Below are 27,219 nucleotides of genomic sequence, written 5' to 3'. Positions count from 1 at the left end.
TCCAGCATTTCGGGTTTAATTTGGAAATTAAAACACGACAGCAGCAGGTGTGGCGAGGACAGGGTGACCCCGGGCGCTGGGTTGGGGGTCGTCACCCCGCCCCGGGCCCTGAGCCCGCGAGACCTGCCACGTGGCCCCTGCCGCTGCGGAAGGGCTGTCAGCATCTTAAAGGGGAGCGCGGGGGACGCTGGCCCGTCTTGGGGGTCGCGGGCCCGTCTCGGGGTTCGCGGGCCCATCTCAGGGGTCGCTTGCCCGTCTCGGGGGTCACGGGCCGGTCTCGGGGGTCGCTGGCCCGTCTCGGGGGACGCGGGCCCATCTCGGGGGACGCGGGCCGTCTCTGGGGTCGCTGGCCCGCCTCGGGGGACGCTTGCCCGTCTCGGGGGTCGCAGGCCCGTCTTGGGGGTCGCTGGCCCGTCTCGGGGGACGCGGGCCGTCTCGGGGGTCACGGCCCGTCTTGGGGGTCTCGGGCGGCCCATTGGGGCTTCCAGCGCAGAGGCCGGGTCCGGAGGCCGCGGTCCCCGCAGACGCTGCCGCCTTGTTCTGCTGCTGCCGAGCAGGGGCCCGAGGGCTCCCGAGGCCTGGGCCTCGGCCCCACGAGCTCGCAGCGGCCCCGTGACCCACTAACCCAGGATGTTAGGGACCTGCTAAGAACCCCCCCACCAGCCCATCTTTACGTTCTAGAAGCTGAGGGGAAGGGACTCGGGAGCACAGGCCTCTCCACACCGTGAGCAAACACAGCGCTGCTGTGCATCCCCCGACGTGTCCCGCACCCAGAGCCACCCCCGAGGAGACCAATCCCAGCTCCCAAAGCCGGCTGCCCCCCCGGGGTCGGCCAGGCGCAGCCACTTGTTACAAAGACCCTCACAGAATAAAGCTCCGCGGTGCTTTTCCACAACAGGTGAAACAGTCCGGTGACCCGCTGCTCGTCCTTATTGTCGCCACAGCACAAAGTGGACCCGCGGGGATGCTGTGGCCCTGGCCCAAGGTCCTTGCTCTTTCTCTGCTGCACACGAGCTGGGCATTTGGCCTCCTGCAGGCCGCACGCCGCGCTCCCTGCCCGCCCCTGCCCTCCAACCCCAGGGGGCCCCCGCCTCCCCACCACCCTCCTCCCGGCCTTCACCCTGGACACAGTTTCCCTGTGTCCATCTAGTTCTGAAGCACCATCATCTCTGTGCTTCAGACCTACAATCTTCCTGGTTGTCGACCCTCCTCCCCCAATAGTTCTCCAGCAAGTTTGGAGGGTCTCCTCTAAAACATCTCAGATCCATCCACCTCTTTCATGTGCTGCCAGTATCCGCCACCATGCTCCTGCCTCAACTACCCTAAGCTGATTTTCCCGCTTTCATCCGTAAAGCAGCAGGAGTCATAGCTTTGAAACATAAATAATATTGGAATCTTGAAATGTTTTCCGGCTTTATTGTATCCTGGTCTATGGGGCTGGGATTCTCAGCCTCTACCTACCTACTTGTAGGACTTCGTCTCTGTATCTCTTTTATTGTTTTTTTTTTAAAGATTTTATTTATTCATGAGAGACAGAGAGAGAGAGAGGCAGAGACACAGGCAGAGGGAGAAGCAGGCCCCCAGCACCCCCCCAACAGGATCCCCATGTGGGACTCGATCCTGGGATCCCGGGGTCATGGCCTGAGCCAAAGGCAGGCGCTCCACCGCTGAGCCACAGCGCTGCCATCACGTTACCCTTCTTCCTATTGTTTGAACGTGCCAAGCTTTTCCCTTGGGTTTCCCCGGATGCTCCCCAGATTCTTCCCCCAGGCTTTCTGTGGACGGGCCCCCCTCATGATGCAGGTCTAAGCTCACGTGGTACCTCCGGAATGGGTCTTCCACAACCCCCTTAAAGCACTTATCCTTTACTTTTCTGGTCATTCTTTATCACGCCTCCTATTTTTGTTCATTTTAAGAGAGATTATAATTACCTAAAATGATTTTTTCGGTTACGTACCTGTTGATTGTCTGCTTCCCCCTGTAAAGACCCCTCCCCATGAGCAGGGCTGGTTTCTTGTCCAGGGCTGTACCTCTTGGGCTAAGACTCTTTCTCTTACTGAAATAGTAGAACGTGTCGGGGCCATTTTCTCTTCCTCCAGCCTACAAAATAATAGATCACTGACTCAGGACATGACTTAATAATATTTTAGTTTTAATGTTTGCATGAAAAAATAATGTGATAGAGATGCCTCAGTGGCCCAGCGGTTGAGCATCTGCTTTGGGCTCAGGCCGTGACCCGGGGTCCTGGGATCAAGTCCCGCATCGGGCTCCCTGCAGGGAGCCTGCTTCTCCCTCTGCCTGTGTCTCTGCCTCTCTCTCTCTCTCTCTCTCATGAGTAAATAAATAAAATCTAAAAAGAAAAAAATTTTAAAAGCAATGTAACAAATGGGGCCTGAATTAAGGTTTTAAACTCAGAATGAGACTAGCACATAGCAGATGTTCAAAACACTGCGTTGGCTATTGAAGGCACGATTGCTGGACCGTGATTACCAAGAGGTGAAGTGCGCCCTCACTAATCTGAGGCGGACATGATGACAGAGGAACATTGTATTCATTTTTACAGCCTTCTAATTACGTAAAGAATCCTGACTTATATCTAAGCATACAGAGCATCATGTTATCATAACTTACTGGATCATTTGTCACATCAGTTGAACATTGCAAAACACTGACCACTTGAACTCATCCAAAGAAGATTATGGGGGAGATTTGCTCCTCTAATTATGACCAACTGCCCTTGCTGAACAGTCCTGCTTGATTCTCATCGCTTTGAACGTCCAGCATCACTTCTAAGAGCTGAGATGGCCAACTAGGGGCTGCCCTAATGAGCGACCCCCCCTCACCTTGAAGACACTGCTTGCCCGTAGCTACACTGTACTGCGGCTCCTGGCTCCTCGCCAGCGTGTAGGCAGCAAAGAGGGTCGGTTGCCTTTTGAACACCTTTCCTAAGCAGAGGCCCACGGAGGACTCATCCCTCTTGGGAGGGGTGGAGGCATTGGTTTTGCTCTTTTATTCCCCCTCACAAACAGGAATATGTTATTTATTCTTGTCCCTCGCTTGTTACCACTTGTTATCTAAAAGCAAAGATGCAAAATGCCGAAACACGATAGAAGCCTGAGGTTTCCTTTTGCCTCCTAAGGAGGAGTCCTAAATAGAGGCATTTTATAAACAGCTGCGTGTTCTTTTGGAGAGGAAATTGGAGGAACTCGCTGGCTGAAAAAAAAAAATGAAACCCAGAGCTGTAATGGGGCCTTTTCTTCTGATAAATCTGGGTAAACCTGAAGGACAGAGGAGATAAGTGGTCCTTTTATTATCTGCAAATGAAGCCCAGGGCGTGTGGTATGGCCTAGAGCAACTTCTCCAAGTTGAAGTGGATTTCTTAAGGTAATAATATATATATATATATTATATATAAAATTTATATATTATTTTATATATATATAAAATTAGAAACGGTCTGGATAAGTTGTAAGGAGCCATTCATTTCTGTTAGGTTTCTCCTGATTAGGTCTGTGGATCAGCTAAATTGGGTAAAGTCGTCTTTTGCAGGTTGTAAGAGATTTATTTCAGGATTCTATGTCAACAGAGAGTGCAAAGTGAGTTCAAGTCAGATTCCACATAGATTTGGAGGAGGAATGTACAAATCATAATGGATGAAACAGAGAAAGATTTCCTGAGGAGTCACAGCAGTTAAATTCTTTGTGCTATTTTTTGTTTGTTTGTTTGTTTGTTTGTTCTGTTTTAAATATGGATAGGAGGATGCAAGATGAGTTGCACCTGCAAGGGAATTAGGCTCCGCTGTTTGTTCTTGAGACTCAGGAAAGCCAAAAACTAATTGGGGCTTTTGTTGAGGTTTCTGCCCATGATCAGGACTAAAACACCCAAGGTCACAGACATTCAGAGTTCGAGAGGACTTTGAGGATCTTCTACCCAATTTATAAATGAGGACGCAGGTCCAGAAAGGCCGCCCTCCCACAGCTAGAAGTCAGGTCACTTTTAGGTTCACACCTCTTCCCCCTTAATTTCTTCTCTGTCTACCTTCTCTCTTCTTTAAGTTGGAAATTCTCAACTTATTTGAAAGCACAGTGGTCTGAGGCGGCCTAGGCAGGGATCTGGTTGGACTTCGTGTTGCAGTTGGAGACGCAGCCACAATTACAAAATGAAAACCACTTCAGGAAACAAAAGTTCAATAGAGGGGACTCGTACTTAGATTTCCATGAGTGTTTGTTTTGCATATCAAGGGATTTCTTTATTTCTGGGACATTTCCAGATGAAGAGAGTGAAAAAAAACTTTGGTATGATTCAATGATGGTGGCTTCAGTTGATTCTAATTTCTATTGACAAGCTGATTATATATTATCCTGTTCCTCAAACCTCAATCACCCCATCCCTGGAGTCAAATGCCACCTACTTACTTCCTCCCTCTTTGTACTCAAAGAGAAGACGGAGACAATGACGTTTCAGGCCTACGGGTATACAGGGTCTGGAATACTTGGACACTGACATCTTGATTTGCGAGTCTTTAGGGAAATATTTAGAATTATTGCGAGTAAAATTATTTCATTGGCCTTCTGAAGACATAATGACCCCAAAAGCATCCCCTAGAACTTAGGCCCACTATCACTGATGCCAACTGAGAAAAATGAGAACTCCTTTTTTTTTTTTTAATAACTCATATGCTACCCTCCTCTAAGAAAAAGAAAAAAATAACTCTCCTTACAAGAAAATAAGCTCTTTGCAGAAAAAAGTGTTCTACTGCATTAATTGTAATAACGAACATTGGACACTATCTTAAATATCCAGTAATAAAGCAGTGGTTAAGTAAATCCAGTAATAAAGCAGTGGTTAAGTAAATCATGGCATATGACCTACCCAAAGTAGTGTGCAAGAATCCAAGTTGATAATTATGGAAGCTACAGCAATACGGAAACACATTTAATAATTAGGCACTGAGTATCCACTGCATCCTAGGACTCTCCTGGGCAGTGGAAATAAAGAAGTTCCTCAAATGGCTTACGCTGTAGTAGAGGAATCAGGCATGGACAAGCATCCCAAGAAAGAAGGACTGACTGCAGAGACAGACGGCTAGACTAGACGTGTGTGCTGGGAGCAGCTGTAAGCGTTCAGAAGGGCTGGGAAGACAGGGATGGGACAGACGGAACCGAGAGGAAGACGGGGGCCGGATTAAAGGGGCCAGAGGATTTGTTCCGCGGATAAAGAGGGGTGGTTGTAAGTTTTAGCAGGACAAAATACGTGACTCCTACAGTCATGTGTTCATTTATCCACTTGGTTATTTGTCCACTCAAGGATCACTTATTGAGCATATATTCATTGTGACTGACACAGGAATGGTAAAGATGAATAAAAGTTGATCCCAACTTTTAGAGGCTAACCCCCCTCGTGGTGGGACACTGTCAGATAAGAAAGTCGATGTAATACTGTGACAATCAGCCCTTCTAAGGAGCCATCTACAAGGGGCTATGGAAGCACAAAAACAAATGCTTTGACCGGGAGGGAGTGGATGAACCGGTCCAGAGAGTCCTCTACAGGGAAGGAAACCCTGTCTTCCCTCTACCCACCTTAGGGTTGTTGGCTGATGCTCTGCAAATAAGACTAAGAGAACAGTCAGTACGTGCATTGGCCATGTCCACGCGAGTACTTTGGTGAGTAACTCAAAGGACACGCAAGTTAGAATTTGGGCTTCACAGAGTTTTAGCAAACCCACAATAAATTTTTAAGAAAGTGACAAGACAAAGGAAAAGGACTGAGTTCCCGGGGTGGCAAACTGTGGGAAGGTAAATATATGGGGAACTAATGGATGATAAGGGCTAGGTAGTCAAGTTTGCTCTGCAGATTCCCTGGGGTGGTTAACTTCTGGGCTTCCTGGTGGGGGGCGGTGGGAGGACACCTTAGCAAATTTATATCTTGCTTTCAGGCAAACAGGAGGGGGTGGGGAGCTTTGTCCCCATCTGTTTCTTCATCCGTTGCCTTCAGCTCAAAATAATCCTGGGGAGGCTGAAGTGGCACGTTTTGGGGCGGCGTTTTCTTCCACCCACCACTTCGCGGAGGATAAATCAGTCAGGAAAACAAAACAAACTAAGAATTTCAATTGAGAAAATTTAATGCAGGGAATTAGTTCATCGGCTCTTAGAGAGAACCGAAAATACAAAAAGGGAACACTGAGGTTTCATGGAGACAGTAGCTTCAAGAAGCAAAAACCACCTCCTGGGTCTGAGCAAACAAGGAAGACGTTGGGGTCGTCAGAATCCGGGAGCTTGGAGCCGGCGACACACAGAGGGGACCCAGGCCTCAGAGGGGACAGTGGCCAGGCGCCGGGGTTGGGTTTGGGAGGAAGGTGGGGTGAAGGCGGCTCTGGAAGTGCCCCGAGCAACTGGAGCCCGGAAACAACTGCTGTTGTCGGGACAAAGGGTCACTGCTGGGTGACATTACAGGAAAAGCCAGCAAATAGGAAAGCCCGGGCCTTCGACTTCCTCAGGCCTTGGGGCTCCGGGAGCACCCCCTCTTGACAAGGAATCCTGCGGACAAAGGAGAAAGGTTTGCATAGTGTCAACCCCAACATCCCAAAAGAGGGAAGGGAAGGTGGGTGTGGAGCCAACAGCAAATAGGTTAACCTCCAGGTGAAGAACATGAACCTTACAAAGTGAGGAAGCCAGCTTCAGGGGAGGCACCGCGGGGGGAAAGACCCCACGAGCCCTGAGCTCGACCGTCGCGGGGCCTGGTGCTCCCGGGACCCCCAGGACGGAGCCCTGGACAGCCCTTGCGGACGTGCGGCCTGGGACCCTGTGCCCCCGGGCAGGGCCTCCCGGGCTAAAGAGCACAGCGAGATAATATTTTTAAAATACCTCTTGTTATATTTTTCCCTCTTGGTAACTCAGAGTTTTGTTTTGTTTTGTTTTTTTACCCTCATAGTCATTAAGAATAACCTTGGATTTGAGGCTTTTTTGTCCTAGGGAAGGGGAGTATTTGATATAGCACAGAACAAATAGGTCATTGCCTACATTTTTGAATTTCAAAATAGTGTTTTCACCTCCCTCGGGAAACAAGATAGCCTGAGGACAAGCCCTTTTGATTTGCAGAAGTATGGCTTTTTGAAACAGAAAAAGATGGACTCAAAACTCCGAGAGCTTTATCAGGAGTCCAGAAACCAGAGTTGGTTCCGAGGAGCAGGAATCCACAGGGTAGAGTCGCTGTTCCTCGGGGCAAAAGAAAAACCTTCACCAGCAGAGAGGAGGAACCAACTGCACGTCGGATTCCAGTGCTCTTGCTTGCTCATTCCTCACCCCCCACGTCTGGGTCAGACCTGGGCAGGGCTGGGAGAGTGTGTGTGTGTGCACGCGTGTGTGTGTGCACCTCCTGAGACTTCTAACTAAGTCCTAGAATGAAAAATCTAGTCCTCAATTCTCCAGCTATGGCCTGTTCAAACTCCTCCAAGGAGAAGCCTAGTGGTTGCCTGGGGCCACTATGGTACCTTGGGATGGGTCTGGAATGCTATAGCCCCAAACAGTATAATGAATGGTTTTCTTGTTTTTGAGGTTCACAAACTGGTATACTCTGTGTGCGGAACTCCAGTTTTCCATAGTATTTCAGGTAGCTGCAGGTCATCCACCCACATTTAAATATAGTGAATTGTGAGAATATTCTCTAATTTATTAACGCATTTTGTGGTCAACGGATATTTGTGTTGTTTCTTGTTCTTACGAGTCCCAACAGTGACACAATGAACATGGCATCCGACTCGTTAGGGTTTACACTGGGGTGGAACCTCCGGGCTGTAGGCTATATGACTGTTCAATTTTATAAGATAACACTAAGTTTCCCAAGTTAGTTAAACTCATTTGAATTCTCAGCAGTATTTTTAAGAGTTTCTGTTGACTACATTCTTTCCACCTCCTGGTATTGCCCGACTTCTTGATTTTGCCAGTCTAGTGAATATAAAATGTTATCCTATTATCATCTTAATTTCCATTTTCTTAAGGATTAAAAAGGTTGAACATCTTTTCATGTGTCTTATTTGCCATGAGGGAATTCTCTTCTGTGAAAATGCCTTTGTGCATCGTTTGCCTTTGCTATCAAGTCCCTTGTCTTTTGATATTGATTGGTGGGAGATGTGTAGGTATTCTGGATTCTAATCCTTTGTTAGTTATAGTTCTTACACACATTCCTTCCTATCTTAGTCTGTGGTATGAGTTATCACTTTCTTAATGCTGTCTTTTGGGAAACAGATGTTCTTAATTTTTATTGATCAGACTTCTCTTTAATGGTTAAAACTTTATGTCTCCTATTTAAGAAATTCTTCTCTACTCTGAGGTCATAAAATTTTCTCCTGCAAGTTTTAAAACTGTGTCATCTATTTTACATTCTCAAGCCACCTACAAATTGGTATTTCAGAATAGTATGACATTGAATCGAATTTTATTATTTTCATATGGATAATCAATGATTCCATTTATTGACTAATCTGCCATGCACTGCCCTGCGTGTCCATATATGTCAATGTCCCATAACTACTTTAGATTTTTAACAAGTCCTAATATCTGAAATGAAAAAAACTCCATTGGCCTTTGAAAGTAATTTGGCCATTCTTGGCCCTTTGATTTTTCTACATGCTTTTTAGAATCAGTTTGTCAATTTTTAAGAAATATTCTATTTGGATTTTTACTGGAATTGCATTAAATCCATTCAATCTCAACCCACTCCATTCTGGCTTCAATCTCTAGGACGCCACTGCAGTGATCTTGCCAAAATCACCAGAACTCTCCATATTGCCAAATTGAGCGGGTTTTTCTTCATTCTCACTTTACTTGACCTATTAACAGTATTCAACACAGATAAGAACTCTCTCCTTTTTTGAATCAATTTATGCTCTGGGTTTCAGAAACATTACACTGTCCTGATTTCCTTCCCAAATTAATGAACTCTTCTCAGTTTTTATAGCTGGCTTTTGGCCTCGACCTGACATCCAAAAGTTGGAGTGTCACGGGGCCTGGTTTTCAATTCTTTCTCCTTACTTCCCTTCTGGTCCGATGGCTTTAAATGTGACAATGTGCTGATATACAACTGACCTGAGCTTCTGACTCATGGATCCAATTGCATAACTGACATTTCCAATTTAACTCCAAATAGGTATTGTAAACTAAATGTCCACAAAAAAGGACTCCTAAATATGATCCTATCCCAATTGAAGTAAATACCTCCATCATACACCCAATTGCTTAACCCCCCAAAATAAGGATCCCAATCATTCTAGAGTCTTCTTTCCCTTGTCCTCTGTATCTAATCTCAGCCTGTGTAGGTGTTGCTTCTAGGATGTATTTTGAATCCAGCTACTTTACTCTATCATCCCAGTCTAAGTCACCATCCTCTCTTGCTTTCACGACTACAATGGGTCTCTTTCTTTCTGTTCTTGTCTCACCATAATTCACTCTTCACTAAGCAATGAGAGTAACCTAAGAGCACAGAACATGCTGCCTCTGCTTAAAATCTTCCAAAGTCTTCTTGCTGCACTTTAAATAAAATCCAAACTCCTCACCATGGCCTACAAGGTCCTATGAAGCGGTTCCTGCCTTTCTCTTAGGTCCCTGCTGGCCAATTTTATTCCCATTGGCCTCCCTCCACTTCCTCAAATATGCAAAGCTCTTTCCCCATGTCAGGGTTTTTGCGTGTGCTGTACGTGATGCCTTCAGCTCATTGCATGGCTTTTACCACCTCATCTTTCTTCTATCAGCTTAAATATCCTCAGAGGAGCCTCCTCTGACCCTAGAAAGTCTGGAATTTATTTATTTATGTATTGGTTTACATATTTATTCCGAACTAGAATTAAGTTCTTTGAGGACGGGGGCCTTGTCTGTCTTGGTCATCATTATATCCCCAGCACCTGTAACAGTGGTTGGCATGTGAATGGTATTCAATAAATATTTACTGAATGGATAAAAGCTTCTCCCAGAGGGAGTGTGTGGTGTGATAAGGGAAGAGGACAGATGACTGAGGCTTACAGAGCATTTTACTTTTTTTTTTCAACCACTATGTAAAAAAAGGCAGGCAATTGGACTTGGTAGAGAAAGGAGCAATGAAAAATGAAAACAATTGATGTGTTAGGGTGTAAGTGTTAATGGTATTTCCTTCCTTCTATTATTGTTGTTACGCTCTTTGTGTAATAAATCCAAATTCGAAGAGAAAATTAACTTCTTTGAGTTCATATATTCTTATAATGAAATGGACTGCAGTCAGCTTATGTAATCAGTTTATATTTATGATTTTGGAAGAAGAAATAAAACCTATAAGAAAGTGTTCATTTGGATGTTCTCTTTCACCTTGTCTGACAATCTAATTTATGTTCCAAATACTGAACTTACACATTTGTTTTAAAGTCCAAAATACTACCTTGTGTTAAGCATGCAGTTCTTTAACTCAGATGTTTCATGTCTAATCTATTTTGCAGAAGGAGAGGTTTAAACAATTATCAATATGTTACTTTTGTCTCGGTTTAATTATTGTCTTAGTAATGTTTTAGTTGGATGCATAATTGAAAATGTATCGTGGCTAATACAACATTCTGCCCAGCAGTTAGAAGATGCTGGAATGGTCATAAATGGTAATAAATACCTACTTGTATTTTTTTCCTTATTTATTTAACAAATCCACACATAGAGCTTGCTATGCGCCAGGCACTGTTCTAAGTTCTTTAAATATGAAACACTTAATTCAATTCTCATAAAAACCTTATGATATATGTATTATTATTAACCCCGTTTTATATATGAGGAAACCGATACACAGAGAGATTAAGTAGCATTTCCTAAGCTTCCATAGCTAGCAGTAGATGCCAAAGCTGAGATTAAAATCCAGGCAGTTTCTGGCTACTGGATGTTCACATAATAACTGGATGTTACAGTGATTGAAAGTTGGTTATGTAAATGAAAATGTTTTCTTTGTCCAATTGCAATAATTTCCACATGCTTGCCATATGCCTGTTCTTTTGAATAGTCGCTTGTTCTGAAATATCATGAGAAGAGCTAGTACTATGGGCAGCTCCCAAAGCACCCTTTAACAACATGGGATTTGAAGGATATCACTAGCCCTCCCATGGTCGGAGCCGCTGAGGGCCATTTTGCAGCCTGTGCAGTGAACCATTCCCAGGCCATGACCCACATAGACTCGATGCGATTGGTACATCCTAGAGTTGTTTAGGGTCTGACTATCTGCAGTGACCCCACAAGTGGCCTAAAGATTTATTAGCCTTCTCAGAGTAAGACTTCCAACTGGGAGACCCTTCTCTCTACATGATCCACTTTTAGTTTCCATCCATCAAAATTTATTACTAAGAGAATGTATTAAAATGCCACTCTGTGTACTGGATACTTGTCATGTCTTTTCCATTTTCAGTTCACAGAAAGAAAAAAATGCTTATGTGTTTAAATATGTCTCCATATATGGTGCACTGTAGAGAGAGGGGGTTTTGTAGTTTTTTTTTTTTTTTTCTGTGTGAAATGTTATGATTTTTAAATGCCTTTCTGAGTATTTTCAGAGATGGCAAGTCTAAGCCAAGATTCTATGAAAGGACACATTCATCCCTTTGTCCACTTGCCTTTAGATAATTTTGAGAACAACTTATTAAACTCTCAATGTATGGAGCACCTGGGTGGCTCAGTGGTTGAGTATCTGCCTTCGGCTTAGGTCATGACCCCGGAGTCCTGGGATCGAGTCCTGCATCAGGCTCCCCGCAGGGAGCCTGCTTCTCCCTCTGCCTGTGTCTCTGCCTCTTTCTGTGTGTTTCATGAATAAATACATAAAATCGTTAAAAAAAAATTATCAATGTAGTTGACTGGCAATTAGCTGGTTTAGTACTCCTGGTCCTCTGAGCTCCCCCTCAAAAAGTAGGTGCTATCATCCCTAGAATGATCAGAACTGGAGGAGTCAGGGGTACATGGTCTAAGTGGTCCTCTGGTCTGACTTTCCCTTAGCCGTTAAAGAGCCTGAAGCTCAGAGAGTTGATAGTGGTTCATGCGCACACAGCTGCCTGGTGGCAGGAATGACACTTGAATCTCACATTCTAAAGTGTTTTTTTTTTTCCCCTGTTACATCTCATTCTATCCTGTGCTCCTGTAGAAAACACGGACCTTATCGTGTGTGAATACCTTCAACCACTATGTCCCAACTTTGTTATTTGCCCTTGTTCCCATTCACCCGGACAATCAGTAGAGCCCTTGGAGCATTAAATGTGATCTAGCCCATCTTTAGGAAGAAAAATTCACTACTAGCTCAGAAATATAGACCAGTGGTTTATTGGTCATGACTCAGGAGTCAGGGCTCCACCACTAATTGTGTGGATTAATTAACTGGTCAATTAACTTTTATGGGCTTTCCCCAATTATGAAATAAGAGAGTTGGACAAGTGACTTGCCATGAACTCTCCAGCTCTTGTGTCCCATGTTTCTGTGAACTGTATTTGTGAATCCCCATTATCTTGTCCTTAAGGTGTGTTTGGAACATATAAAACTCCTTTTAGGTCTTGATTAAATGAGATCCTGTTTTTTAGTAGCCTAGTCAATTTTGCTGCCTTATTTTTCTCATGTTGCTTTCAGTACTTAGTACCCTAACCCCCTAATATTCTGTTTTTTTCTTCCAAATTACCACTAAACATGCAGTGACCTGTCATTCTGCCCTGGCTAGTATAGCCTCACTGTTTGTTTTTGTTTTTGTTGGGAAAGGATTGTTGCTAAAGTAAGCAGAGAAGGAAATTTCTCAGGTGGATTCTTCAGAGTCCCAGGGACCTGGCGAAGGTTGCTGTGGTTAGGACTTCAGGACTGATTTAACTAACCAGAGGTCGGCGTCTGGTCCATAGGGATCCCATGGGGTACCTGGTTTGAGAGCTGAACCCAAAATAGATGCTTAGAACTAGACACTTCCCAACAGACTCAAACGGACTGCCTCTCTCGGAGCCTTAGAATCAGAACCAATGAGGTAGTAGAAGCTATGAAGTGCAGGAAGAGCTGGTCAGAGAGGAAGGAAAATGAATGAAGATAGATAGTAGCTAAGTCACAATAATAGTGGACTCACCAGAGCAAGAATAAATAAACAGGCCTGAGGCGATGACCAGATGACCTGATGACCAGAGCTCTTGTATCCCGAGGGCATTCAGAAGCTCTTGCCGCATGCATGCTGTCCCGTGTTCTAATTCTCTGTGAGACCTGGCCAGCTAAAAGCTGCTTCTCATAACTCCAGAGCGCCCCCACTATCTTTCCAGTAATTTCCATCTCCTACAGTTTCCTGTACCTTGTCATTTGAAAGAGCCTAAAGAACATGGCGTCTTTGTCAAAGTGGCTGCAAGCTGCATAGGGCATCCTACGGTAATCGCTCAGCAGTGTTTGCTGAACACCGTGTTGAGATGTCAGGAATTACTTTGCAAGTGACGGCGCCCACGTTAGGCTGGTGAAGGGTAGCTCCGTACGAGGATCAAGGTGTATCCAGAGCTCTCCGAACACTGTGGGCTGAAGCACAGTGCGGCCTTGTGAGTCGGTGAAGGGAGAAGTGGTTTCTGTAGCAAGACGACCAGGAAGGACCCCTACCCAAAGTATTTGTGCCTCCACCTTGGATGGAGCCCACATTGTCTGAAACTCATACTGGGAGATTACCCTCTTCAGGAGAAGTCACTCCGTCTGCAAGCGCCCGCTCACAAAGTACTTCTGTTCAGAGGGAGGATCAATACCCCCACGTGTTACCAGTATTTCCCACCTCGGTGTGCATTGATTCAGAAAAACCCCTCCTTGAAATCTGCTGTCTTCTGGGACTGAGGGAATGGGAGTTTTGATGGTCCCAAGAGGTAGAAAGGGGATACTTTCAGAGCATGGAGCGCTGCTGAAAGAAATTATGGTGACCGCGTGGACAAAATAAACTCTCATTACTCTTGGTGAAAGGAACAGTAAGGATGAAGGCAGGTGTCAAATCCCTGTAGGCCTTGCTCTGGATGACCCCAATTACCACATATAATACAGAAAGACAATCTTCAAGGAGGTATGTTGTAGGGCAATGATTATAGGCTTTAGAATAAGGCGATCTGACACCTGAGCCTGTTCTCTATTGCTTGTTTATCATACATATAACTTAAGGTTTCTGGGCCTTAGTTTCCCCATCCATGAAATGGGACATAATAATAATATATAATTCTTCAGAGGGAGGTGGCAAAGACCAGTGGGGAGGATGGAGGTCAATGACTGCTAAGTGCAGACTGCATGTGTTGCTGAGGAGTTCAACAGTAGTAGCTGAAGGAGAGGAAGTGAGTTAAGAACGGCTTTGGCTGAGGGTAGACCCTTCTTGCTGCTAAGTCCCCACTCTGCTTGGGCCTTGGAAGAAGTCCATGGATTGGCTTTTCCCCTGCCCCACACTGCTGTGGTGGTTACTCATCACTTGGAAAGTAGCAATCACTTCTTTATTCCTTACTGGTCTTGCTTTTCTGTAATCAGTTCTAAAATTAACCTTAATAGTAGCCCATTAGCTTATCTCCTTGTCCGCTTACTTTTCTTTCATAAATGTCTTCCAACAGGTAGGTATGGCAGTTAGAAAGCGTTGGTTGCGAACTACAAAAAACTTGAATCAAACTAGTTTAAACAATACCGGGGATTTGATGGTTTATATTACTAAATGGTCCAGAGATAGATCTTTAGGCAAAACTTGATCTAGCAGTAAAACGATGACATCTGGGACCTTTTTTTTTTTTTTTTTTTTTTTTTTTTTTTCAGCTTCTCTATTTTGCCCTCTGTGGTATTTGCTTTTTTTAGGCAAATGGATTAGGTCCCCATTATGACCCTAAGGTGGCTGCCAACTGCTTCAGTGGTCTTGTCCATCAGGAAAAAGTGACTAATGTTTTCCCAGCAAAAACCTCAAGATTCACTTTGATTGGATAAACTTAGGTCACATGCCTCTGAACAAATCTCTGTGGCTAGGAGAGATAACGCATTGAATAACTTAACCTAAGTCACATCCTCTATTCCTGGGGCTGGAAGTAGATTACGTTCTTCCAGAGTCTCATGGATCCCAAAATAGTTTCTGGCCTGATAAGAAAGTGAAAAGGGAAAAGCAGATGCTGAGGAGGACATTAACCAAAGACCACGGTAACAGGTTAGACGGAGAGGCCATCCTTATATGAAAAGCTACAACGGCCATATGCTTAACGATTTTTCCATTTGAGAACCAGACAACATGCTGTTTAGGCCGAATTTGTTGCGTCCAGTGTAATACGAATTTACTTTCATCAATAGGCATGAAAAACAATCATTAACCTTTGAATTATGTGATTTTATAAAGCGCTGAATTCTATACTTCGGTGCTCTCATGAGAGAAGCTTTTTGTTTATGCATTTTAGCCATTTTCAACATGCCCTAAATTGAAACAGAGAATGCATTTTTTTTTCCTTCTAGTGTAAAATCGAATAAGCTACAGCACCCTGCAGGAAGTCAGTCTAGCCACAGCAAATCTGTACTTGTTTTTGTGAGAGGGGATGGGAAGAATGAATATTTGCCCCGTGGCATCAATTTCCTGTTTAATGTTCTCCAAAAGGCATTTGGAAAATGCCCAGCAACACAGATGTACATAAATACCATACATAACTTGTTTTCATGAGTGGAAAGAGGAGTCTGTAAAATTATGATGAGGCTGGCTTACCCTCACCTGCTGGTAGCTGGTGAATCACTCCACCTTTGACTTAGTGATTTGGAGAATGGACGATTCCATTGAGTGCAGCATTGGAAGGACAAGTGGTGTAGAAATAGCATGGCATTTAGCTTCTTAGCCCAAGTTCTTACTCATTTAAGGCTACTTTCATCCCAAAGTTCGCTTGTGCCTGCTGGAGGTGGCCTTCAGGTTGCCCGTAAGAAGTATATACATACCAGGACAGTTTTCTAAATAAATGAGCAAGCAAACAAAAAGCAACCCCCCAAAACAGAAACTCATCTGTAAGATTTGCAGAGACAGAAATTTGTTTTCAAACCACAGAAAAACATATGCACATACCACAGAGCATCGCTCAAGGTGTGGGCAGATGTGTTCTCATTTCTGTAGATCACATTACCCCAGACTACTCACACACCATTTTTGGACATCTTATTTCAAAGGTCATGGCTTGGTTGGAGAACCAAGCTCTTTTATTTTTTCAGCAACTAACGCTTAGGGCTACTACATGAATCAAGAACTTGACATAGAAAAGAAGATTCAGACTAAAGAATCCATTCTCTAACTCACCTTTCTTCTGGGCCACTTCCCTGCCTAACACAAGATGAGAAATAATAGTTACCATCTGTTACACCTACGGAGGTGCTTAGGGAGGAATGTGTAACAGAGGCCTTTAAATATCTCAGAGCTGATCCTTGTTGCCCCCACAATTTGTCCCTACCTTGTAGATGAAGAAACCGGACTTAGAGAAGATAAATACAGCCCAGGGCTACCCCAGAGCTGCTGGAGCCGGCATTTGAACCCATATCTGGCTGGCCCTAAGGTCCATGTTTTTTTTTTTTTTCAGATTTAGAAATTATTAATTTAGGATTCATGATGAACTTCAGAAGATTCACAGAGCCAAAAATGGAATGCAAGTATGTAAGTGTGTTTATATATGCTTTTTTTTTTTTCCCCCTGGGGAGAGGGTCTAAAACTTTCATCAGGTTTATCAGCTGTATTTCCAGAGCCTGGCACAGTCTGGAATACAGTAGATAAATCATAAATACTGGTTCAATGAATAATATGGGCCCATGACACAAAAAGAGGTCAGTACCGCTGCTTTTATTACATGCCTTTGTATTACTGTAGTTTGTTCTAGCATCTGTCCTATGGTTTAATGGATTTGAATTTCCAGTACAACTGGCTTTGTTGTGGATACATAAATGCATTCTTTTAAAAAGTAAAAAATACATAATTTAGTTGATAATTCATTTGAAACTATTTGATAATTACATTAAAATATTAAACATCTTTAGATGGTATTGTCTAAGGAGATGCTTTTTCTTGAATAAAGCATATTAACACAAAGGACTGGAAACTATTTAGTCCACTAATGAACCGAAATATAATGTGAGCTACAAATGTGAGCCACATTTGTAATTTTAAACTTTCTAATAGCCACATTAAAAAAGAATTTTTTTAAAAAGCAGGTAAAATTCATTTTATTTTTTAAAATTTATTTATCCATGAGAGACACACAGAGAGAGGCAGAGACACAGGCAGAGGGAGAAGCAGGCTCCCTGTGGGGAGAGCCCAAAGTGGGACTCCATCCCAGGACCCCGGGGTCACGCCCTGGGCTGAGTGGAAGGCAGACATCTGCTCAACCACTGAGCCACCCAGGCATCCCTATTTTTTTATTTTTTAAAAATATTTTATTTATTATTTATTAGAGCGAGAGAATGAGAGCATGCACGCTGGAGAGAGCACAAGAGGAGGAGCTGCAGAGGCAGAGGGAGAAGCAGGCTCCCCACTGAGCAGGGAGCCCGACATGGGTCTGGATCCCAGGACCCTGAGATCATGACCCAAGCTGCAGGCCAATGCTTAACTGACTGAGCCACCCAGGCGCCCTAAAATTAATATTACTCATATCTTTTATTTAACACAATATGTCCAAAATACTCTCATTTTGCTCCGCAAGCAATATTGAAAGTTGCGAATGAGATATTTTACATTCTTTTTTTATTTTCCACACGAGGTCTTGGAAGTCCAGGGTGTGTTTCACACTCTCTTCCCTCTGGCCTTGCTCGGCGCAGGGGCCGTGGGGCCTGTACCGGGTGGTTGACCGAGGGCCGCGGGGGTGGACCCACAGGAGGGAGGGAGCACGGGGGGCACGGGCGTGGGGGCAGGCACCCCGAGATCCAAGACTCCGTGACCTGGCTTAGGTGGCCAAAATTGTAGCTTTGTAGGTGATTATTAGGACAGGCTCTAGGAAACGGTGTGGAAGTCAGCATTTCAGCAGAACTGCCGGCCCCGCAGTCACCTTCTTTTCTTGGTAACAGACGTGCAAATGTGGGGCACACACTTAGGGGTAGATGTGATGCAGCGACTAGAGTTACGCCCAGTAATTATAATAATTTTGTTCTTGTAACCACACCTAGAGCAAAGGATCTGCGTTAGGCCGGCTCGGGCCCGGGCCTGGGGCGGGGGGTGGGAGAGGAGCAGTGCAGAGGTCCTGGGGTTGCATTCCTCCCTTTCGCGGGTCCGGGAAGGAGGCCTCCACGGGCCTGAGGTCACGGGCTGCAAGACTAGACAAGGCCCTAAGAGCCCGGGAGCCTGCTCTGCACCCTGCCCAGGCTTCAGTCAGCCGCGAGCTTCTGGAGGCCGCACCGGGCCTTTGCACAGGGCGTGGCCCTCCCCTGGGTCTGGCCTGCCTCCCTGGGCCCAGCCGAGCACACCTACAACACCTCTCGCTTCTAGGCAGAGCAGCACCGAGCTCCACAAACACAACCTGACCTATCTTTGTCGGTGTAACGTATCTTGCAAAATTCCATTTCTTCCTCTATTTTTTTTTTTTTTTTTTAGTTATTCAACACGACAAACATACATTTGTCATTCTCCATAAGATACTGCTAATCCACTCGGGAGCTTACAGTTTGGTTAGCAGGGTGCCACGCCGAGATTCCCAGGAATCGGGTTATTTGAATTCATATGGCATGGTTTCCTTTGACCCTGGGTCTTAAGTTAAAAGCATTTGCTTTAAGGGAATGGTAGAGGATGTTTTAAATTTTAAAGGAGAAAGAAAATACCACACATGTGAAGACTATACCCCGGGAAAAGGGAGATACTGTTTATTTAGGAAGCTCAGTGGTTCCTAAAGATTATAAAACATTGACCAAGTAAGTTCAGATTGTCAGGATAGAATGAAATCCTACACTCATACCAGTATTTTCCAGGGGAGGTGCCAACGTGGTTGAGCAAAGTCTTTCCACCACCATGTTGTCACCACTGCTCTTAACAACCACCACCACCGCTGTCCCCGCCACCGTCAGCATGCTCCTTCCATTAACCTTCAGGTAGTCAGGGAAAGGCCCCAGGGAAACAATGTTTTATGAGGAATTTCCTCTGCACTCAGGGCCGTGTCCTCCCACAGTTCCTGGGTCATGGGATGGTATATACTGGGAAATGCAGCATTTGTAAACTACTCCACAATCCAAACAATCTCTCGCTCCTCTCTAATGATGTGCAGTTATTTGCTGAGGTGGCCATCGACCAGCCTCGTGGAAGAGTCCAGAAAGCTATTAACTAGGGGGTGAAATTCAAGTCAGAGATGGCTGTGAACACCTCTGGGGAGTGATGAGACAGGAATTCTTAGGACTTAATTCATAAAGGAGAGCATTAGAGTGTGGAGGAGTGGACGGGTAGGCGATGACTCACGTCCCTGCACAGGGTGCAACCTCAAAATAGTGACGTTGATCCTACAAAGTGTGTAGGAAGACCAGTCTCGGAACTGCAGTCACTACTCATGGATGATCCTTGACTCTAATTTCTAAGATGAATTCCTGAGATTGCTTTTGTAGAAGAATAGTGCTCTGCTCACAGCTTATGAGCAGAAACAGTAAGGAGGTTCATTCCTCGACATGTGTGATCTAGAGCAAGTTTCTTAATTCCCTGAGCCTCAGTAGCTTCCTCTGCAAAATGGGGATAATGCAGTATGAATTAGAAAATGCATAATTCGCTACATAGGACCTTGGACACCTATTGGGAGAGACGTTAATGTAGATTTTGTTTACTAAGAGAATGCTTGTCTTATCTCTATTAATCTCGCCTTTGTCCCCAGGAAATAGGTACTATTTTCACCCCCATTTTATAAATGAGGAAACTGAGGTTTAGTGAGGTTAAGGTCACACAGCTTGCAGAAAGACTGCTGCTTCATGTTTCATTGTTGTGCACAACTAGATTTCTTTACCATGTAAACCGTATATTTGCAATGGCTTAGACACCAATGGAAAATGAAGATCATTCAAACCCAATATAAATACATATAGATACATACAGAAAACATAAATACATACAGAAAATTCACTAATCTGAAAACTGGGCCATTTCAAAGGACATGCAGCTTTATTACTTTCAAGTACATACAGCAACCAGAAAAATGCTAATAAGGGCTGGCAGTTCAGGCCCAGATTCAGTAAATAGATAAAAATGATTAGCATATCTAAGAAGTTCTGGTCTTGCCTACATTTTGAATAGAGCGTTTTATAAATAAAAGAAATCTCAAGTGTTAGAAAACAAGTTATTTTCTTTGGTAAGTAAATGCTTCTTTTCAAATATTATTTATACTATTCATTTACTTACTAAGCCACTTTTTTCGTAGATAGTACAAAAGTACCCTTCAGCTCAGTCCCTGCACACATTATAAAAAAAAACCAGAGATTAAAACTGTCTAAATTAAATGTTAAAATATTTTAATCAGATTAATGTATTTGCCCTTTAATTCTTTAGAATATCATGATCTGAATAAACGTAAATTGCTAAATGTTTTTCAAGTATTACGGCTATCCAAACTTCATAAAAAAGATTTATTTTAGTATTAATATGAATGGCATAATATCTGCTATGTCCTCTGTTAATGTAGAAAAATTTTGAGGAATGTAATCTTTTCTCACATGAAATGTTTATGTCATTTATGAGTACTCTTTATACTAGGAAATGGAAAAATGGAGAAGAAAGTGTTCAGACGGTAGTCTTTGACAACAGGGTACTAAATCTGCCCTGGGCAATAGACTTGTGACTTCTATCCACTTTGGTTTACCAAGCAAAGCCCAACCTGGGTGTGGAATCTTTTGTGTGTGTGTGTGTGTGTGTGTGTGTGTGTGTGGAATCTTTTAGCTATTGCTGTTAATCCATGGAAAATATTTTAGTGTGATGTATTCTCCTTAAAAGTTAATAAATTGTTGCAAAAAGAATAATGGGATTTATTAAATATGGTGGTCCTGAACCATGCCAATTAGTTTGTGGTTTTGTGGGAATAAAGCAAACGTAGTTATCGGTATTGTAATAAGTGAGGGTCCCAGCAAGTTCCAGCTGTTGAACACGTGATTATTACTTAGGAGGACAAATAGCAATATTTTTCCATCTCTAGAGTACATTCTGCTCCTGATACGCCTGCATAACTGCAACGAACCATTAGTGGGAGTTACACACAGAGGGAAGAGACCGAGGAACCACGTTTCTTTTCTGCTGCCCAACTGAAATTTCAGTTGGTTGATATCTGTCCAGAGTTAAATTTTCCATAGCACACTATAGTGACACCCTAGGGTTACTATTTGAATTCCATTTTGATAGAAGTCTTTCTTTATAAAAGCCAACCAAATAGTATGGCTCTACACTCAACCGGGAGTCTGCTGGAAGATTCTCTTCCTCTTGCCCCTCGCCCTACTCATGCATGCACATGCTCTCTCTCTCTCCCTTGAATAAATAAATAAATCTTAAGAAAAAAAACATAATTGCTTTCCTCCTCAATGGATTTGTCACCATGCAAAAATGTAGGTCTCAGGGCGCCTGGGTGGCTCAGTCAGTTAAGTATCTACCTTCGGCTCAGGTCATGATCCCAGGGTCCTGGGATGGAGCCCTGTATCGTGCTCCCCACTGAGTGGGGAGTCTGTGTCTCACCCTCACCCCTGCTCATGCTCTCTCTCCCTCTCACTCTTTCTCTCCCAAATAAATAAATAAATAAAATCTTTTAAAAATAAGAAATGTAGGTCTCTTGTTTCCTGATCTATAATTCCAAGATTTCCAAAAATTTCCCGATTTTTAAACATTGCTAACTAATTTGAGTTTCACTAAGGCCCAATGAAACACATCTGTGGGCCTTATTCAACCTGAGGGCAGGCATTTTGCAACCTGTGATCTAGACCAACTCTTCCATTTTGCAGATGCGGGAAACGGGCTCTCTGCAGTTTAGCATCGTTCTCCAGGACTTCCAGTCCAAAGCTTTTGTCACTTAACTACAACTTCTCTCAATAAGAAAACAATTAGATGACTCAGAAGGAACAAACAAAATGTAGTTATAAAGCAATATGTTAGAGGTTTTTTTTTAAAAGCACAAGATGATATCGTGAAAGCAAATGTTATAGGGAGAAGAAATAAAAGAGGGCTCATGGTAGGAAGAATTCAAAAAGACTTTACAAGTGGCATTTGAGCTAGATTTTGAACGAAGTGACTAATACAAATCGATAAAAGATAACAACAAAGGGGATTTAGGTAGAGGAGAACAGAATGAAGAAAACACATAACCAAGAATTTGCAAATGGACATGTAAGACAATGCCCAGAACGGCTCGGCTTAATCAGGGAGTAGAAATCCTATCACCATAATTCATTCGGCAAATATTTCCTGGGCTCTCCTGTGTGCCAGGCGCTATTGTAGGCCCTGTAGATAAAGCAGTGAACAAGAGAGCCACCTGGGTTCTTGGGAACTTTTTTTCCCTAGTGGCACAGGTGAAAAATAATATAAAGTACTATGAATAAAATAAAATTGAAAGATGTGAAAGTAGCATCTGTAAATGCACATTAGACAGGACAGTCAGGGAAGACTCCTCTGCGGGGATAGCATGATGAGAGGAAGCCATCAGGCAATGATCTGAGCTAAGAATGTTCAAGACAGAGAAGAAGGCTAGTGCAATGGGCCTAGGGTGGAAAGAACAGAAAGAAATGTGAGTTGTGGCAAGGATGATAGGAAAAAAGGTTAGAAGGACACTCCCTCCCAGAGGGAGTCTGGAGTGATGAGGTTTCCCACAGGGAAGCTGCATAATTTGATCATATATAGATCATTTCTGATAAGAAAGTAGCATAAATTCAAAAGAAAAGGAAGTGGATAATGGAAGTTCTTGAATGGAAGCTGATGGAATACATTTAATTTGGGGGGAATGCTGTAGCTTTTAGCGGGCAGAAGAACAGCAGCAAAAATGGTGAATCTGTGGATGAGCATCTATTCTGACTGCTGAGTGCCCATGGGTTGGGATCAGGAGCTCTGGCTTTTGTACAAGTCCAGGTATAAGGGAGGATTGGGATTCCGTCAGGAATGATGGAAACGAAGAGGGGAAAATGAGAATCATAAACACTAAACACAATGAACTGATGTAAGTCAAAACAACCAGAAAAAAAAAATCAAAACAAAAAAAAATTTGGAAGTAGTTTTAAAATAATTGAAAGAAATACTTTCAAATTTTCCTGAATGGCCTAAGTCTCTCAGAATTTCCTTGAAGAAGGAATTTGAATTTTTCGTGATGAGCATTGAGGTACATGTGTAATGCTTACAAAAGTAATAGTGATTTTCCTCAAAATCAAAACAAAACAGAAAAAAAAAAAAAAAAAAACCAACCAGAAGAGGAAAACTGTTGTGAGGATCTCTTAAGTTTCAGAATTGGAAGCCATTTTGGAAGCAGCCTTGATAACTAAAATAGGAGAGAATTTATCAAGATCTTGACCCGTACTGCATTGTAAGATATCTATTATAAGCAATAAGAAATTCAAAATTAGAGAGGCCTTGGAGGTGATAGTTGAGGGCAGGAGGGAGGTTTCGAGCTATTCTTTGTATCAACAGGGACCACGTTTGCTATTCAAAATGCCAAATTGTACCTTCAAATAATCTACACCGTGTAACACGAACATGAAAAAAGCAGTCTTATTCCCACGGCTTCATAATGATATTAGCATTATTAAGAGTAGAAAACAATATCTGGATGCTTTCTCTGCCTCTATACATCGAATGATAGAATGGTAAAAAAAAAAAAAAGAGCAGGAAATAGAGAAATACCTTTATAAAAGTCAAATTCTGTGTTGCTGTTTTTAATAAAATACATTACATTCAGCTGTATCTGAATTTCAATAGAAAAGGGAAAAGACAAAAATAGAAGGGAAAAAGATGGATTAAAGTGTCAGAAAACACTTCAAGCCATTGGACTTCGGCTTCTAATGTTATGCTACCGTATACTAGGCGTTCTAATTTTCATGATTTAGGAGATGTTGATCAGCTTTATTTAGGTTACGTTAAGATAAACGTTTAACACCTCATTTGACGTGTTACTCTTGTCAACCTTCCTTGTTTAATCCCATTCATTTACAACAGATGAAATAGCTCTCTATCGCGGGGACATGTTTTTCTATCGATGTATGCTAAGAACTAACAAAGATAACGTAGGACAGGCGGTCGGCCGCAGCACCCTGGTATGCATGAATTTCAATTACTACATTGAAGTTAAGGAACACAAGTGCCCCAATAACAGTTCAGATTTTAGTCACCGCGCTGTATGGCGTCTTCACTGTATTTGCATGAAGTACAAACTTTGCTCCTAGCACTTCGGCACACAAATCACTATGTAAATAACAGATGTGAATCATGATCCATGACCAATCACTTCCTTGAAGGTCTGTATGGTCACCTTGCATCTGTTATTTATTCAGTTCACCCACAGAGAGCAAAGTGTGCGGTTGTCTCCTGGTTTCCCAGTGATAACCCTCTGTGACATTTCACAGGAATAGTTCATCAAAGGAGTGAATGAATTGACCAACAAAGATGGAAGTGAGGCAAATAAATGAAAAGTAAAATCTGAATGCGATGGAAATGGAGTTCTAGAAGAAATCGCTGGCCGTGGCGGTGTTGACACCAGGGCGGTGTGAGCCTCTGGACGTGCAGCCAGGCACTCGGCGAAGCCAACTTACTGACATCAGTGGAGAAAGTGGCTGTGATGAAGGGATGCTGATGTCCCAGAGGAAGTGACTCCAGGAAAATACTTACGTTAAAGAAACTCTTGGAGGTATTTCAGGGCACCGAACGTGTGCAAAGGATAAAGTGTCGGAAGCGAATCTAGATTTAGAAAGGAATGTGACAATTTTGCCAGGGCATCGAAAAGATGTGTAGCGAGTTAGATGATGAGAAGAAAGCAAGTGCTGCTGAAATGCTTCTTGATGCTGTTTCACAAGGAAGTAAAATACTTTAATTCTCAATGTTTTTAAGGTTTTGACTTCTTGTTTACTGAATTTTAGTTTTTACTTCTTTTTTTTTCATTTCCCAATACATTTATAACTGACCTTGAACGAGTGTTTAATGTTTTCACAGAAGTTTTTAAAGATCTTGGAATAATTGTAATTTTCCCTATTGATTATTAAGATTACTTTGCGCAGCTTTAGCTTACAGAGGTCATTTTTATTTTTTTATTTTTTATTTTTTTTTATTTTTTTAAATTTTTTTATTTATTTATTTGTGATAGTCACAGAGAGAGAAAGAGAGAGAGGCAGAGACACAGGCAGAGGGAGAAGCAGGCTCCATGCACCGGGAGCCCCATGTGGGATTTGATCCAGGGTCTCCAGGATCGCGCCCTGGGCCAAAGGCAGGCGCCAAACTGCTGCGCCACCCAGGGATCCCCAGAGGTCATTTTTATAGGCTCACATTGCCGTGGCCTATAAAGTGAGGTCTGCCTATACTTAATTATATTATATGCAGGTCAGCATTTACATATATTTTGTATATTTTGACTCCAACTGGATTTTAAGTCGCTCAATTATAGAAATAAGGCAAAGCAAACCCTTCACTTCCACATTGCCTACTCCGCCTGGCATAGCACTGAATGTCTGGTAAAGGTTTAAATAGTACTTACTGGTTCACTGTGTATGTGGAATAATAGGGTTTTCATAAAGTGTCAAGTCATAATAATAAATGTTATTCCTTTCATTAGAATGTAAGCTTTCCCCATTTTACTTTCCACTGTTAGGGCAACTAAATATGAGTCCCAGGTTGTATCCTACTGTTTTCAGGGTATATTGTTCCATTGAAGGAAGATGCAGATGATGGCTTGTGGATTTGCTTTGTGCACAGCCTGTACAATCCTACAGGCAGCCCTAATGCCCACCCCTAGCACCTAAAACCATGCCAAAGGTACATGATAAATATTTATTGAATTCATGTAATTCATAATAATTACTAGGACTGTGCACTATATGTTATTTTGTACCAGATGTTCTATGGCTCCCATTTTGTAGGTGACAAAAACTTGACTTGGAGATTGATTCAGCCAGCAAGGGCACTCTAGAGCCAGAATTTGAATCCAAGGCTGTCCGACTCTAGCGTGCCTTGGTCACCACAATGATAATCAACTGACACCAGTGACGCCAAGTGATGTGCAAATGAATTAGAGACAAAAAGGTAAAGTAATTTAAAAAAAATCTCTTCCAATTCATGTCCTATCACAGGCCTACTTGGACAAGGGGAGTACCTCGCATCAAATTTATTTTTGCATTACTTTACATTTATAATTTCCCTCATGATATTCCTTTTTTTAAACACCGATTTTTAAAAAGAATCCCCAAAAAGCATTTCCCATGATAGTAGCTTAGGGCAGAAATGGCCAAAAATCATATTATTACGATTATTATTTAAAACAATCTAAATTTACAAGCCACTTCAGGAAGCGGTATATTAAAGAATGTGTGTGTGTGTGTGTGTGTGTGTCTGTGCGCGTAACACCTCTTACATTTTAAGAAGTTTATGTCTAAAAAAAAAAAATCATTTGGTTTTCGGCTTGGGCACTTCCCTACAGTAGGGCTTTATCCGTCCTTCTGGGCTGGTAAACTATTGATTGCGGGGCCAGAGCATCGGCGTCTTGCTCTGGTGGCCGCGTCAGACCTGGCCCAGCGGACCCCCAGGGGAAGGCCCACTCCCCGGGGACCTGAGGAGGCCCTGCGCCGGGTCCCTCGGCAGAGGCCTCCACTTCACCCTTGTGTTCCTTCTCTTTGTATAGAATAAAATACTCCTTTGACTACTCTTCTCCTCGGTGGAGTGACGTGTGTGGTATTTGGTGGGAAGGGTTGGTTCGAATCCACCACAGAGCGGAGCATGGCTTGCGGTGGCTGCGTCCCCTCGCCTCCTCCCCGTGGGCCCCACGCCCTATCCACACCGCCTCCCCGGGGGCTGCGCTTCCAGGCCTTCAGGCTTGGCATCTGCTCTGCACTTGGACGTCTTGCCGGCCGCTCGCTGGGCCCTTTGCCCGCAGGTCACCCTCCCTTTCTTCCTATCCTCACACTCTTCTTCCTTTCTCTCGAAGCTGGAAGACCTGGTACCTTCGATCCCGTTTAGTGCCTGCTCAGGTGACAGATTGTGAAGAAGCGACTAGACAAAGGGCAGAGGTTTGGGCCTCCAGGGGCGATGCGTCGTGGGAAAGTGACCAGGAAACGTTGGAGGGAAGCTAATCGAAGACAAAGATGCCCTAAATAA

General features: G+C 43.4%; 1 long non-coding RNA gene across 1 annotated transcript; it reads left to right on the top strand.

Annotated features, from left to right (window-relative positions):
- The first annotated feature begins 3,278 nt into the window (after window positions 1-3,278).
- On the top strand, window positions 3,279-25,044 carry LOC144294276 (uncharacterized). Its single transcript, XR_013361705.1, has 3 exons — window positions 3,279-3,384; window positions 16,532-16,605; window positions 24,486-25,044. It is a non-coding gene; the product is annotated as an uncharacterized LOC144294276 (long non-coding RNA).
- Window positions 25,045-27,219: the final 2,175 nt, after the last annotated feature.

Source organism: Canis aureus, chromosome 22 (assembly GCF_053574225.1).
Source record: "Canis aureus isolate CA01 chromosome 22, VMU_Caureus_v.1.0, whole genome shotgun sequence".
NCBI lineage: Eukaryota > Metazoa > Chordata > Mammalia > Carnivora > Canidae > Canis > Canis aureus.
Note: the sequence above shows the minus strand (reverse complement) of the source record. Positions and strands in the feature narration are given on the sequence as shown.